Source organism: Geotrypetes seraphini, chromosome 1 (assembly GCF_902459505.1).
Source record: "Geotrypetes seraphini chromosome 1, aGeoSer1.1, whole genome shotgun sequence".
Classification (NCBI taxonomy): Eukaryota; Metazoa; Chordata; class Amphibia; order Gymnophiona; family Dermophiidae; genus Geotrypetes; species Geotrypetes seraphini.
This window is the reverse complement of record NC_047084.1, coordinates 144817556-144833778: the sequence shown is the minus strand read 5'-3', so window position 1 is coordinate 144833778 and position 16223 is coordinate 144817556. Positions and strand designations below refer to the sequence as shown.

The 16223-nt window shown below is 42.9% G+C and overlaps 1 protein-coding gene across 3 annotated transcripts in view; it reads left to right on the top strand.

Moving 5' to 3' along the window:
* Positions 1–16223, top strand: part of ELF2 (E74 like ETS transcription factor 2) — a 235192-nt gene that overhangs the window by 98433 nt on the left and 120536 nt on the right. The window lies entirely within an intron of this gene.

Here is a 16223-nt window from a genome sequence, read left to right as displayed (position 1 = left end):
TCTGACATAGAGGTTGAAGAGGAGTGGAGATAACAATGCACCTTGGGGCACTCCGTAGCAGAGTGGTTTTGGCTCAGATAGGGAGTGTCCTCTGCGATCTTTCATTAAGGAAGGAGGAAAGCCAAGCTAGTGCGATATTGTTGATTCCAATAGATTGTAGTCTGCATAGAAGTGAGTGGTCAATAGTGTTAAAGGCGGCACTTAGGTTTAATAGTACCAATAATGCGCCTTTCCCTTCATCTAGAATTTTCCAGCAGTCGTCTATTATGTCTAGTAGTACTGTTTCTGTGCTGTGGTGTTTCCTAAATCCTGATTGGAAGATGAAGAGACTGGCATTTGTTTTTATGAAGTCTCTTAGCTGTGTGAGTACTATCTTTTCAAGTATTTTTGAGATAAAAGGAAGGTTTGAGACTGGTCTATAGCTGCTTGGATTTTCCGGGTCCATGGTGGATTTTTTTTAGAACGGGTCTCACTACAGCAGATTTTCAACATTGTGGTATTAGGCCTGATTTTAGGGACTCATTTAGTAAGGATAGGATGGAGGACAAGAAGATTTCATTAGTAGCTAGAAGTGTTGTTCAAGCAAAATCACAAAAAAAAAAAAAAATATACAGAAAAAAATTAAAAATTATCAAGTAAAGGCTTATCTTGAAGAAAAATTTCCAATTGAGTTGGATCAACAAATACAAACTTATTATTTCCATAAGATATTAAACATTTGCATAGGAATTTAAGAAAAAAAAGTAACTCCCACAGCCAAGACCCTAGCCTTAAGCTGTAGAAACTATCTCCTCCTAAACTGTGTTTGTTTGGAAACATCTGGAAAAACTTTTAATTGCCGTCCAAAGAACAAGGCCTGTTTCTTAGAAAAATAAAGTTTAAAAATAGCTTGTTTTTCCAATTCTGATTTAAATGTAACTAACAATGTTGCTCTCTTAGCTATATACTTCCCCCTCCGCATTCACTGTCCAAACATCTTGTAAAGTACCGTATTTTTCGCTCTGTAAGACACACCTAACCATAAGATGCACCCTCATGTAGTGGAGGAAAAACCAAGAAAAAACATTCTGAACCACCTGTCCCACTGTCCTGCCCTGTACACTTTCAAACTTGGATAGCCACCATCCCTGCCATGAGCAACTATACAAAATGGTACTGATAGAGGCAACGGATATATCGTAGTAACAATGCCAGGCATTGGGGGGGTGGGGGCTTACAATCGTGTAACTGGCGGCAGCACAGTAACATGCCCAACAGCCCTCCTGCCTGGGGTTCGGGACTCGGGGCGGAGGATGAGGTCTGGGGGAAAGGGAGGCAAGGCGAGGCCAGTCCTGTTATCTGATATGACTTATTTGCAGCCCTATGCTAAAACACTCACCCAGATCAGAAGAGAATCGCATAGTTCCACCCGATCCAAGGACTCAGCAGTGAGCATCTCCTGGTGCTTCCACTGCCTTCGGTGCCACAAGTCGCCTGCCCGCTGCCCAGACCTGGTTGCTGCTGCCGTGTGGCCACTCTCACTGCGCAGAATCACACACACGTCCTGGCTGTGCCTCTGCCTCTACTCCGGTGTGGGCTATGGGTGCTCACCTGCACACTGAAGCCCCAAATCAGCAGAGTGCACAGCTTGGAAGGGCAATTGCGCAGCAAGACATCAGTAGGCAGTAGTCCAGTGAGGGAAGGGCAGGAGCACGGAAAGCGGACTGCTGATTCAGCGCCGGACCGCCAGGATTAAAAAAAAGGTACGGGACCGTGGGGTATTATTTCCATCCACTTTTTTTGGGAAAAAAATGTCTTTTATGGAGCAAAAAATACGGTAATAGCTCGATCACCAGAAGCAAGGTTAATACTTGGTCTTGGTATCATTTGAACAGGAGATTTACTCGGTATACTGGACTTCCCCACACAAACCTTAAGTGGATCCAAATCAAGTGAGAGCAGAATGATTCTTTTCCTTCCTTGGAACCTGAATTAATTCTCCCTAAGGAATTTAAAGCAGGTAAGGAGGAAGTGACGGTTCACCCGAGGAGAGCAAGTCGGATTGAGATGGCAAATTTACCTTACCTTCAGGAGGCACTACCGAAATGGGGTGAAGATGATAGTTCATCGGACCTATTGCTGCAGTAGACGGTGTAATCTTCGCTACTTCCTGTTTCTGCCTTGGGTGGCTTGCGTCAGAGGAGAAGTTTTGGGGCAGCTGTGCGTGACTTGTGATAAGGCTGCGGTGTCCGAGAGAATACTCTGAAAAGTGAAGGTGAGGGGAAGGGAGGGAGATGGCCAGACTGTGGCAATTGGGAGGGAGGGGGCTGCTGGACCGCATGATAGCGGGGAAGGCTGTTGACCGGGAGGGGTGGGAAGGGAGGCAATGCACGGCAGATACTTTACTACGGGGACAAGGCCATTCACCACTCCATGGGGCAGTGAATGGCCTTGTCCCCATACCTGTGGCTACCAGTCTTTTTTTTCGCCCCGTTCCTACCATAGGTAACAGTCACTGTGTCATTCTCTATTTCTAAACAAGGGGCAGAGTGTTAGAAACATCACGGTAAAGAGCGTTGCAATTAGTGCAATATGCTGCAGCAAGGTTGGCCATGGGTATTGAAAGAACAGTGCATGAGACACCTGATTTAAAGAAATTGCATTGGCTGCTGATTGTATTCCGGGCCCAACATAAAGTGATTTCTGTAATTCATCAAACTATTTACCATAAAGCTCCATAGTATTTTAGTAGAGTGGTGATACCCTATCAACCTAATAGAGCCTTGAGATCAGAAAATCAAAGGTTATTAGACCTGATAACGCGAGGAAGATATGCTGAAACCAGAGCAACTATTTTCTGTAGAGCAGGCATTAAGTTATGAAATTCACTGGTGGGACAGCTACCGTTATGTTCAGGTGTAATTTAAAAAACTGTTAAAAACTCAGCTGTTTGTTACGGCATTTCTATGAGGCCTCTGACTTTTCAGTGGCACAGTGGGTTTAATTTAAGATTTTGCTTTGTAATATTTTTCCTCATGTTTTATGTTTGTATTTTTGTAAACTGCCTAGTTGTAAGCAGTATATAAAATGTTAAAATAAATAAATAAATATAAATATATATATACACACACACACACACACAAACACTGGGGTTGTGGGTTCAAACCCCACACTGTTCCTTGTGACCCTGGGCAAGTAACTCAGTTCTCCATAGCCCCAGGTACGTTAGACAGATTGTGAGCCCACCGGGACAGATAGGGAAAATACTTGAGTACCTGATTGTAAAACCGCTTAGATAAACCTTGATAGGCGGTATATAAAATCCTAATAATCTTGAAACTTCATATACACACATTTGTTTTAACATCTACCTTCCTGTTAGGGAATTAGCCAGTCACCATTCATGCACTAACAAGAAGGGGAGAGCAAACAAAACAACATAGGTGACCAATTGGTGCTCAGTCTTTTATTATGATGGACTCAACACGATCGTGTTTTGGCCCACAAGGGCCTGCCTCAGGAGTCTAAAACGTGACATGTAATAAGAATATACAATTATATCAGCATCCTCTTCACTAGAAAAGAATCATGAAAACATTAATAAATCATATATAATGTACATGTACAACAACATATAACAAAATCAAAAACATCGTAAATGAGCAGTCAAACCATAAAAATGAACAGGAATATGTCATATATAACACACACAAACCTCAATAAACAACTGAAAATTTATTACAATGATAATCCCTAAAACAAGAAGGGGAACATTTTACAAAGAGCTGCAGCTTACTTCTGTAGTGTACTCTTTCAGAAATAAACAGTGCACACCTTTAAATAACGCAGTAATTTGCATGCTCATTGACTACAGAAAGCTTACATTAGAAGCTGTTCAGACAGTAGCTTTAACACATGGCTTTCTGTATCAATCTTTAAGAGTGAGGTAAGTTAGTGAGAAGGGCTCCATGTGCACGGAACTTTAAATTTAGTGCTGAAATCTGCAAGAGCTGCTCCGTCCTAGTGTTATGCGATTACATCATTCATTTGAGTGCCTAATTAATTCTGCTGCCTATAGGAAATACCTATTACAGGTGAGTGACTTTGGTATATTTGCAATGGCCAAAGAGCATGGAACATTTGAATAGCAGGCCTGATTGTTTCAAAAATTATGAAACAGTAGCAAGAAGAGGCACTGGAGACGTCACAACCAGTGTATGGGCACAAGTCTTTATTGAAGTAAAATCATAAAAAATGCAAAATCACAGTCATAAAATATGCACTTTTTATGATTTTACTTCAATAAAGACTTGTGCCCATACACTGGTTGTGACGTCTCCAGTGCCTCTTCTTGCTACTATTCCATAGTTTTTTGAGGCCCTGGTTCTTTTTTTTCTGGGTAAAAAATTATGAATTATTTTCTAAACCCAGAAGTTGTAATTTATTGTTAATTGAAATTCAGGGAAGTTTCTTATTTTTTTTTCCAAGTAACCATACGAAGACTGGCTAACTCACTATATACAATTGTCACTATTACAGAGTTCGAGCTGTGGCTTCACTTCATGTATGAATAGTTAATGCAGAGGAGTGCAGTAGTAAGCAAAAGGAAGCTTAGCAAAGAAAATTGAATTTTTGTCTAGGAATCTTAATATATAAATATCCTAGAATCAGAGTCCTTGACCCCTCCCTCCTCGCATGAAATCCAGGCCATTACAAAGTATTTAATGAAAATACTCCACAAATTATAGAACCAATATATATCTAAAAAACACAATATGCTGTGTAATAGTAATAAATATTCATTAATATAAGTGAAGTGCTCAGTCACCAACCGATCCGTGCATAAAGTACCGTTAAAAGTACAAGCGTCGGTTGTACAACAGGGACCATCATAGCACTCACAGTACCTAAACCTTCCTTATACAGTAATAATTGTCAGGAAGAAATGAAAAAAAACCACTTATCTTCAAATATGCAAAAAGAAGGTAGCAAATGCTTTTGTTCAAATCCAGCGCTCGTAACAGATATCCATCTCAATAAAGACTCCCCGAATATGAAACTCCCATAGCCTCCCTTCCATTACAAAGTATACCTGTAGTTTAGATCCAATTCTGAATTACAGTAATGCCCTCTGGATTTGCCATTTCTTTAGAAATACACTTTACCTGGATAGAATACCTGCTGTTCTGATGGATTCATATTGTAGCCCAGTATGGTGTTTTCAGCTTTCATGCTAGATGATAGGGCCATGCACCTAGCCAAGTAAATGGCTATGCCTTGTACAACAACAAGGGTTCTTAGAATATATCAAACTACAAGCTGCAGGAAAATTAACTTTTATTTGCAAGGTACTTTGCTTCTTTCAAAAGTGCTTAGCATTATATTTTTGTGCACCATATCATTTCAGGACTGCCTACATTTATCAATCATGTAGAGGGTTATTTTTTTCCAGACAATGGAAGTTGGGAAAAATGTTTGTCTAGGGAACAAAATAAATCTATAAAAATTTAACAGAATGGGAACTGGATCCAAGATGGAGCTGTAAAGAGATGCTGCAGCAGGAACTCAGTAACTCTTGGTGTTTTAGAGCAGTGTCTCGCAAACTTTGCAAACCGTGACACACTAAACTGGTGGCTGCCCTACCTGGAAGTGTGCAGACGTCGACGCGATGACGTCACGTGCATGTGTGATGTCATCCTGTCAACATGCGCGGAGGTCCTCCAGATGGGGCCCTAAGATGCCAGTGGGGGGCAGAGAGACACCAGGGAGAAGGAGTAGCAGTGGTGGCTGTCTTGCCTACTGGATGTGCCTCTCGCCACTGATGCCTCTCTTTTTCCCGGCGTCTTGCGGCATACCTGAAATCTTGTGCGATTCTGTTTTAGAGAATGACACGGGGATGGATACCTCTGGTTAACCGCAGGAACAGAGCTTACAGGGTGAGGATGGGGACAGAGCCTGTGGGGATGGGTCAGGGATGGGGACAGAGCCTGCAGATAAAGGGAGGGTCCAGTACCTCATTGAAATCCACACCCACAAGAATGGGCACCTCCCCAAAAACCAAGATTGTGGACTTGCCTAAAAAAAATAATCGAGTACCAGAATTGTTGGGTGCGTAAACATTACAAAGGAGCAAAGGCTTACTATTAAGAGTAACAGAAGCTATAACATATTGTCCATTGGGGTCCCGCACCAGCTGTACCCCTTTCCGGATCAAGATAACCACACACCCCTTTTTATGAACAGCAGGAGCCTCAAAATAGCAGCCCACCAACCATGTACTTTGGCATGTTCCGTGGATGTTAATCTGGTTTCCTGCAGAAAGCTATGGTGGTCTGAGTGCGGTTCAACAACTTAGGATTTTAGAACATTTAATTGGAGAGTGTATACCACCCACATACCAGGAAGTTAATTTAAAGTCCAGTACTAACTAAGGTGGAACTGCCCTCTGAGAACAGAAAAAGAAAAACACTACCACTGTTACATCCAGAACACATTCCAGCCACCACTCCCCAGACCCAGTCATACCTTCTAGGTTGCCTATCCATATACCCATGGAGAAACCCCACCCCAAACCCCTACTCTTCCCTTATATCATCTCCCCTGAGAAACCCTGCACCATAAATGGTGCCACTTCCAGGAAACTAATACACCCTCCACAGAGACAAAAGGACCCACAACACCCCCCCTGAGAAACCCTGCACCATAAATGGCACCACTTCCAGGAAACTAATACACCCTCCACAGAGACAACAAAAAACCCAAGCCTCCTCACCAGCCATTCCATCAAGCCGAACTCCCACCACTAGCATCCCAAAGAGAAAAAAACCCAGGAGAACCCAATGACTAATTCACACCGCCATCCATACCAACGCACATTCTGCCCTCCCAACCAATGCGCCTTGCACAAGTCACACCACCCTTACAACACAATCCAAAAACGCTGCACAGCTGGGGTGGACAGTGCCCAACACACACATATAGAGAACAAGAAAGAGAAGGAGAAGAAACTCCCAGAAAAAGTGGGGAAGTTCTCCAATCACCAAACTAGTCCTTTACTGGGGCAAGTCTCCAAGGACCTTCAAGCCGCTCCCTCTGACAGATGGTCATCCACAAATTTCTGAGCCTGATCCAAGGAATCGAAATGACAAGGCCTCCCTTGATGAACCACCTTGAGTCGCGCTAGATAAAGCAGGGCAAAGGATATCTGCCTCTGCACTAAGCGGGAACACAGGGGGAAGAAGTGCCATCGAGCCTGAGTCACTTCCACAGAATAGTCTTGAAAGCAGAGAATCTGCTTGTTCTCGTACAGGAGTTTACCACCCTGTTTCAACTTTATGGTGATAATTGAGAAAGCGGCAGATCACCACTCATGGTTTTTCCTGAGGTTCCTTCCTTGGGCCCAATCTGTGCGCATGTTCAATGCGAAGGGGCCCCGCCGCATTAGATAGATGTAAAGATTCAGTAAGCCAGCGCTCCAAAAAAGCACCAAGAGATTTATCATCTACTGCCTATGATAGTCCCATGAAATGCAGATTATTGCGGTGGGACCTATTTTCCAAGTCCTCGATCTTTGCCTTAAGATCAGCGAGGGTAGTGGTATGAGTCGCGTACTCCTGAGTAATCCGCTGTACCGCATCCTCCGCGCTATTGAAACGTTGTTGAACTTCACGCACATCTAATGTCAGAGGTGAAACGCTGATCTAAATTAACCAGTTTATCCAGTATACGTTGCATCTTATCTCCGATGGTAACCTCCAAAGTAGAGTTGCGCGGGAACAGAAATCCCGCCCGAATCCCCTCCGTCCCTACCCGACCCCACAAGGAATCTCCTCTGTCCCCACCCGTCCCCCCCATTAAAAGCATCAATTACTTCTGACAGTTTTGATTTTTTTTTTAAAGTCTTAAGTTTATTTAAACCAACAATAAAATACAATATAATCAAATAACAGTAAACAGAAATAAGAGATGCATACATCACTGAAAAGAATTAGAATAGACATTAGGTCATGTGATTGTAGGGTTGACCATGTCTTCTTAAAAGAAATAAAAGAGTTGGATTTTTTAATCAACATAAAGCTCATATCTGTAGAGCAAAGAAATCTGGTTCCACCATCTGGCATAAGTAACTTGTGAGAGGTCCTTCCAAGATCCACAAATGGTTTTTAATGCAGCAGTGAGTAAAGAATCAACAATATAGCATCAAAATCATTTAAAGCAGAATCAAGAGGGGCACTTTTCAGGACAATGGTTGCATAAGAAAAATGTGGCAAAACTGAACTGGAAACCCCAAAACAAATTCAGCAAGTACTTCATGTTGTACTAAACACAATTGGTGGCATAACCATGAGAGGGGGCTGGGCCTCCCATTTTGAGCTTAGCCCCCCTCAAAATGAACATCTCCCTTGCTGTAGCTGGTGGGATATTTTGTTTTTCCATCAACTTGGTCCCAGTTTCTGCTTTTGTTCATCTTCTACTAATTCTCTTTCCAGGCCTCAGGATCCCTGGTTCCATCCCCGTGGGAGTCCCGTGAGCCTGGGGAGGATCCCCCTGGGAGTTCCGTAGACCTGGGGGGATCCCTGCAGGAGTCCCAAGGGACCCGCAATCCCCATTCCTGTGCAAACCTCTACTCCAAAGCTGCCTGGATTTCCATCACTTCAACCACCCATACAGAGCTGGGAGACATCGAAAAAGGCAAACCTGCATGGTCCGTCATCTTGGATTCCGTAGGCCCGGGCTTTCCCTGCTCCTTTCTCGTGATTTTAGTGGCCATAAACCTCGCAGATCTTCTGTCTAGTCACCTGAAGTTTAGTTATTCACACAATATACATATATTGTGGGGAAGTGAGCGATAATTTTGCCAAAAATGTGCAGATCTGTTTCGGGTGTAGTGGAGCTGCAAGTGATTGATGCTTACAGCTCCATGCTTCCGCCGGAAGTCAAAGATGCATATGTTAATTTCCATCCTACCTTTGCACAGGAAGCACCTCCAATTCCGCAAAGAATCGTGGCATTTCTAGCACAAAGTCTTGCCATTCGGTCTGGCCGCTGCTCCTAGTGGTAATGGTGGCGGCCTCTGCACATGGGGATTTCACATATTTCTTCCAAAATAATAATATACACAGGAGCCTGGGAGAAAAAATATATATCTACTCTATCAATATCTCCCTGGATTAATTCTTATAATGTTGATGTTCCCAAAAAGTGGAGAATCTTCTCTATTGTGCTCTATTTGTGCATTCATAACTGCATAGCTTATTTGAATGAAATACGGCAGTTATAAAATGGCTGTAATGCCATTGATTGAAGAGTGTTTAGCATCATATCCAGAAGATCGGTAAGGAGGTTTTTAGAACCAGTGAGGTTTTTACCCTTTCTAGTAACCGTCCCCTTCCAGCATTACCTGTCCCAAGTTCGACTCTCCCCCACCTTCCTAAACGCTTTCTTCCCTCTCTTCTACCTACTCCCTCCTGCTTCAGCCAAGTTCGACTAAATTGTGTTATTAATCTAATAAATTGTTGTAAATCGGCATGTCAATGCGGATCCTAATGTAATTGCTGTGAACCGCCTAGAACTCGAAAGGTATGGCGGTATATAAGAATAAAATTATTATTATTATTATTAGTATGTCTGCTGAACATTAGCGGCATACGGGATTCTGAGGCTCTTTTCCTCCTTAAAAATACAATTGTAAGCAGAGTGTGTGTGTGTGTGGGGGGCTATTTCTGTCCTACTTTGACTTTTCAGTATGTCCACCTGGGGTGGGAGGATATTTTTAATCAGAATAGGGTAAGGTTATTGGGATAGTCTGTTTCTGTGTTTTATTGAATAATCATTGGGTGGGTGGGAGAAAATGGTTGGTTATGCATATTTGTAAGTTGAATGTGCTTTTATTAACTTTTTATATGATACATATTTGTGTATTGCACTTTTGAAGTTTAGAAAATCAATAAAGAATTAAAAAAAAAATAAAAAATCTAAATATACCACATCTAGTGCACATCCTCTATTCAATTCTCTGGTCACCCAGTCAAGTGCTTTTTTGCATGGCAGATGTTACACCTTCTCAGACACATGGAATCGAGTCATGTGACACCATTCACATGTCTTCATTTCAGGATCCCACTGTAGACTATTAACCCAGGGTGCGCAAGCCCTGGGATCCCTCTGTGCTCCAATATATGTGATCCTGGATCTACAGCACTCTCTCCACTGATGGACAGAGCCACACAGTCTTACTCAAAATGTGCCTTTTCAGCCTCTTTGGCATCAAAACCAAACTACAAATTCTTTTATTATGGGCGGGGGGGGAGACTCATTTCTGGACAGTCTACACACTCAAGGGTGTGTAATCTCACTATGAACAAATGCTGCACATCAATTTTCTCAAGTTACAAGGTATAAGGAACACTCTCAAGACATTCCACGACCATCTACTTCAACCACGTAGCATGTGCCCATACAACCAAGTTACGATGCTTTATCTGAACAAAAAAGGGGAAAAGTATCTCATCTCCTTTGAATGGAAGAAAAAATTTTGGGCTTGGGCAACTGCTTATGGAATACTTCTCAAGGCAGTCTATTTACCATCGTGGAAGCCAGATGTATTCCACATATTAAAAAAAGTGGAAAGAAGAGAAAATGAGAGTCGACGTGGTTAAAATGTGAAGTGAAAGAGGCTATTTACAGCCAAGAAAACATCGTTTAAAGAATGAAAAAGGATCCCAATGAAGAAAATAAGAAGAGACATAAGCACTAGCAAGTTAAATGCAAAACATTGATAAAGAAATCTAAACAAGAATATGAAGAACAACTTGCCAAAGAGGCAAAAACTCATAGTAACAATTTTTTAGGTAGATCAAAAGCAGAAAACCTGTGAGGGAATCTATGGGACCTTTGGATGATCAAAGAGTAAAAGGTGCACTCAGGGAGGATAAGGCCATAGCGAAGAGACTGAATGAATACTCTGCTTCAGTCTTTACAGAATAAGATGTAAGAAATCTTTCAGAACCAGAAATGGTTGTCAAGGGTGATGAGGCGGAGGAATTGAAAGAAATCTTGGTGAATCTGGAAGACATACCAAGTCAAATCAACAAGTTAGAGTGATAAACCACCTGGACCAGATGGTATACATCCCAGGGTACTGAAAGAACTCAAACATGAAATTGTTGATCTGTTGTTAGTGGTCTGTAGTATCTGAAGATTGGAGGGTGGCCAATGTTTCGCTGATTTTTAAAAAGGGTTCCAGGGAAGTTCCGTGGAATTACAGACCGGTAAGCCTGACCTCGGTGCTAGGCATAATAGTGGAAACAATTATAAAAAAATAAAATTGTGAAACTTGTAAACAATGTACACGATGCAGACAGGAATTTATTGTACCAAGGTTAAAATGCAGTAATATAAAAAAACCTTTTTACCAACCAAGAGACGCAACACGGTTTGGTTTTCCTGTTTTGGTGGTTTTCCTGCAGATTTGGTTGGATTTCCTCTTTTTGTTGAAACTTGTAGACAAACATGTTCTAATGAGATAGAGTCAGCATGGGTTCAGCCGAAGGAGATCTTGCCTCACCAATTTGAAGGTGTGAATAAACGTGGATAAAGATGAGCTGGTTGATGTAGTGTATCTAGATTTGCAGAAGGCTTTTGACAAAGTTCCTCATGAGAGGCTCCTGAGAAAATTAAAGTCATGGCTTAGGAGGCAATGTTTAATTGTGGATTAAGAATTGGTTATCGGACAAAAAACAAAGAGTAGGGTTAAATGGCCATTTTTTTCAATGGAGGAGGGTAAATAGTAGAATGCTGCAGGAATCTGTGCTGGGACTAGTGCTATTTAACTTAATTATAAATGACTGGAAATTGGAAATATGAGTGAGTATTAAATCTGCAGATGACACTAAACTATTCAAAGTTGTTAAAATGCATACGGACTATGAAAAACTGCAGGAAGACATTATGAAATTGACAGTCTGGGTGTCCAAATGGCAGATGAAATTTAATGTGAACAAATGCAAAGCGATGCACATTGGGAAGAATAATCCAAATCATAGTTACTGGATGCTAGGGTCCACCTTGGGAGTCGGTGATCAAAAAAAGATCTGCACGTCATTGTGGACAATATGCTGAAAACTTACCAATGTGTGGCGGCGGCCAAGAAAGCAAACAAGATGCTAGGAATTATTAGAAAAGGGATAGTAAACAAGACTAAGAATGTTATAATGCCCCTGTATCGCTGAATGGTGCAACCTCACCTTGAGTATTGCGTTCAGTTCTGGTCTCCTTATCTCAAAAAATATATAGCGTCACTAGAAAAGGTTCAAAGAAAAATGACCAAGATGATAAAGGGTATGGAACTCTTCTTGTATGAGTAAAGACTAAAGAGGTTAGGGCTCTTCAGCTTGGAAAAGAGACGGCTGAGGGGAGATATGATCAAAGTCTACAAAATCCCGAGTGGTGGAGAACGGGTACAAGTGGATCGATTTTTTTTTTTTACTGCATCAACATGTACAAAGATTAGGGGACACTCGAAGTTACAGAGTAATATTTTTAAAAACCAATAGGAGGAAATATCTTTTTCACTTAGAGAATAATTTAGCTCTGGAATACATTGCCAAAAGATATAGCAAGAGCAGTTAATGTAGCTGGTTTAAAAAAAGGGTTGGACAAGTTTCTGGAGGAAAAGTCCATAAACTGCTGTTGAGACAGACATGGGAGAAGCCACTGCTTGCCCTGGATTGGTGGCATGGAATGATACTACTATTTGGGTTTTTGCCAGGTACTTGTGACTTGGATTAGCTTTCGTGAAGACGGGATACTGGGCTAGATGAATTATTGGTCTGATCCAGTAAGGCTATTCTTATGTAGCAGAATATTAAGGCAGAGAAATTGAACAAATGGTCTCTCAGCATATCTGCCTAATATCTGATCTTCTCTCAATGGGGAACATTGGACATGGCTCTCTTTCCTTTCCTTCATGAGAATAAACTGCCAAAGTTTGGTTCCAGACTCTTTGCCCCTTCCCCCCCAACCGCATTGCTTCAGGGGCATTAATGATTCATTAGGAAAATAATTTCTTATACACATTCTCTCTGATCCCTTTCAAACTCAAACTTCACCAGGAATGGGGTGCCATGATTCTAATAGCACCTCTCTGATCACACCAAGTTTAGTTTCCACTCTCAACCAAGAAACTAGAGATTCCAACTAGAGAATGACATGGGGACAAATTTTTATCCCAGGACAAGCAGGCAGCCTATTCTCACATGTGGGTGACATCATCGACGGAGCCTGGATGCGGACGCCTCACAAACATACTTGCTTGAACAAACCAGAAGTTTCGATTCGACTGCACCGTGCATGCGCGAGTGCCTTCCCGCCCAGCTTAGGGCACGTCTCCTCAGTTCTCCGCGGAGCCGAGAAGTCAGTCTTTGACTCTCTGCGTTTCACTTCGTAACTTTGTGCCTTCTCTGAACCATGGTTTGTATTTTTTTCTTCATGAATCGCTGTTCTTATTTTATTTCTAGTTTAAAAAAAATAAATAAATTTCATTCTTCCGTCCGTTTACCGGGGCAGGCCGCTCAGCCGCAGCCCAAAGACTTCGATCTTGCAGCGGCTATTTTTCTTCCTATGTCTCGGCCTGCCACAGGCTTCAAGAAGTGTAGCCAGTTCCAGCGTGCTATTTCCCTTACGGACCCACACAGTCAGTGCCTCAAGTGCCTTGGGCCTAAGCATCAACCGAAGTCGTGTGAGCGCTGTGCTACTCTTCAACCTCGAGCCATTAAACGTCATCATCTTTTGGTGGAGAAGCTATTCGGCATGGATTCTTCCTCCGATCCCTTGACATCGAAGCTGCCTTTGGCCTCACCTTCGACTGAACCTCCTCCTGCTTCCACCTCGAGCCTCATCAGACCTTCTTCGTTTGCAGCGGCTCTTTCTTTGATGACACCTGCTGTATCTTCCCCTGTTTCCTCAGGTCAGATAACTTAGCGGAAAGTTCCAGCGGTGGTACTTAAAGTGCCTAAGACTTCTAAGTCGAAGCACATTTACAGTGCCTCGGTGGAACCTCCAGCCATAGCAGGTGGTCCGGTTTCAGACGCGGATCCATCCTTGCCGGTTTCCTTCCAGACCATGTTGGAGAAGCAGTTTATTCAGTTCCTTAGTAATATGGGACCGAAACTGCTTCCTCTTATCCAACCTGGGCATTCAGCAGACTCCTGCAAGGTCGAGCCGCTTCCTTTGCCTCAGTCTGAGCTTACACACTTTTTGCAGGGAGCAGAGTCTCTGCGAGTGTCTGGTCTGGCATCCAAGCACGTGAAGCAAGGAGCAGATTCTTTGCAAGTGCCTCAGCAGAAATCCTCACACTCTATACAAGGAGCAGAATCTTTGGGAGTGCATCGAGGTTCCTCCACCAAGCCTCTGGAGCTTCGCTCTACAGCCTCCAGTTCTATCCATTCTTTGGTACCATCGGCTGCTTCTGTCTCCGAGGCGAAGTCTCCTCGATCTTCGAGATCTGCTTCCAGGCACAGTTCTCACCGACGATTGAGGCCTTCATCGAGGCATACTTACAGGTATGGTTCTTCTTCTAAAGAACGACCCTCTTCAACTAAACCTCGATCTACCCCTACTTCGACTAGACCACCGACTCCTCGTTCGAGGTCTCCAATGCCGAACCTCGAGGATGCAGCGGTTTCGATTGTCTCATCCAAATATCCATACTCTTTTGATGCCTTTTTTCCTGCCGAAGCTTCATCTTCGACCCAAGCTTCCTCGACGTCCTCGAGTCCATCTTGAGGCAAAGCATTGGCGGATCAGCTATCTTTCTCATCTTTTCTTCGTCAAATGGCTGAGGACTTGGATCTTCAATTAGATACTGGCTCCAAATACTCTAAGGAGTACCTCGAAGTCATGCATCTTCCTCAACCTCCGGCAGAATCTCTTAAGCTTCCTCTTCACAAGCTTTTGAATCAGACTTTTGGTCGATGCCTGGAGACACCTTATACCATACCAGCTGTTCCAGGAAAATTGGACTCTAGGTATAAAACTGTGCATCGCAAAGGGTTCGACAACTCGCAGTTATCTCATCAATCTCTGCTTGTCGAGTCCTCCTTGAAGAGGTCGCATCCTTCCAAGGTTTATGCCACCGTTCCTCCTGGAAGAGAAGGGAAAACTATGGACAAATCGGACGTTGCATCTATCAAAATGCCATGATGTCCTCTAAAGTCCTCAATTATAATTTTCATTTTATTACTTATTTTGAGTTCCTCATTTCTCTATTACCAAAGTTCTTGACTTATTTGGATACTCAAAAGCACTTTGAATTTAAAGAAGTCCTTGCTTCTTTATCTCAACTCCGATTGCATCTCCTCCAGTCATCTTATGATGCTTTCGAGTTGTCTGCCCGGGCAGCTGCTTGCTCTGTAGCTATGTGTCGCCTTGCCTGGCTTCGTACCATTGACATGGACCCTAATCTTCAGAACCGCTTAGCTAATATTCCTTGTGAGGGCAAGGATGAATCTATCAAGGCAGCCACCAAGAAATTGTCCGACCATGAAAAATCCTTTGCTTCAGACCTAAACCAAAGCCAGCTCCTGCCAAACCTGCACGCCCTGCTCCTATCTATCAACGGTGTTTTGCTCCGAGGATGGCTCCTTACACTCGCCCTCCTCTTAAAAAGCAGCAGCCTCCGAAGCAACAAAAACCTCAACCTTCTGCTGCACCTAAGGCTACTCAGCCTTTTTGACTGTTTAAAACAGAGCATAACCTCCACCGTTCTGACTCTGTCTTCTTTTCCCCCTATAGGAGGTCGTCTCCATCTTTTTTAAATCACCGATGGATAACTATTACATCCGACCTCTGGGTGCTGACCATCATCAGGGAAGGATACTCTCTTCATTTCACTCAGGTTCCACCAGACCTTCCTCCAAGAGAGTATCCTTCCCAGACTGTCCTTCTTCTTCAGGAAGCTCAAGCTCTGCTTCGTCTACATGCCATCGAACCAGTTCCCTTGGAACAGCAGAACAGGGGATTTTATTCCCGTTACTTCCTTGTTCCAAAGAAGACGGGCGATCTGCGGCCCATTCTGGATCTCAGGGCTCTCAACAAATTTCTAGTCAAAGAAAAGTTTTGAATGTTGTCCCTGGCATCCCTTTATTCCCTTCTCAAGCAGAATGACTGGTTATGTTCTCTGGATCTCAAGGAGGCGCTTATATTCTCTCGAGCGCAGAGAAAGGGGGGACATGATAGAAACATTC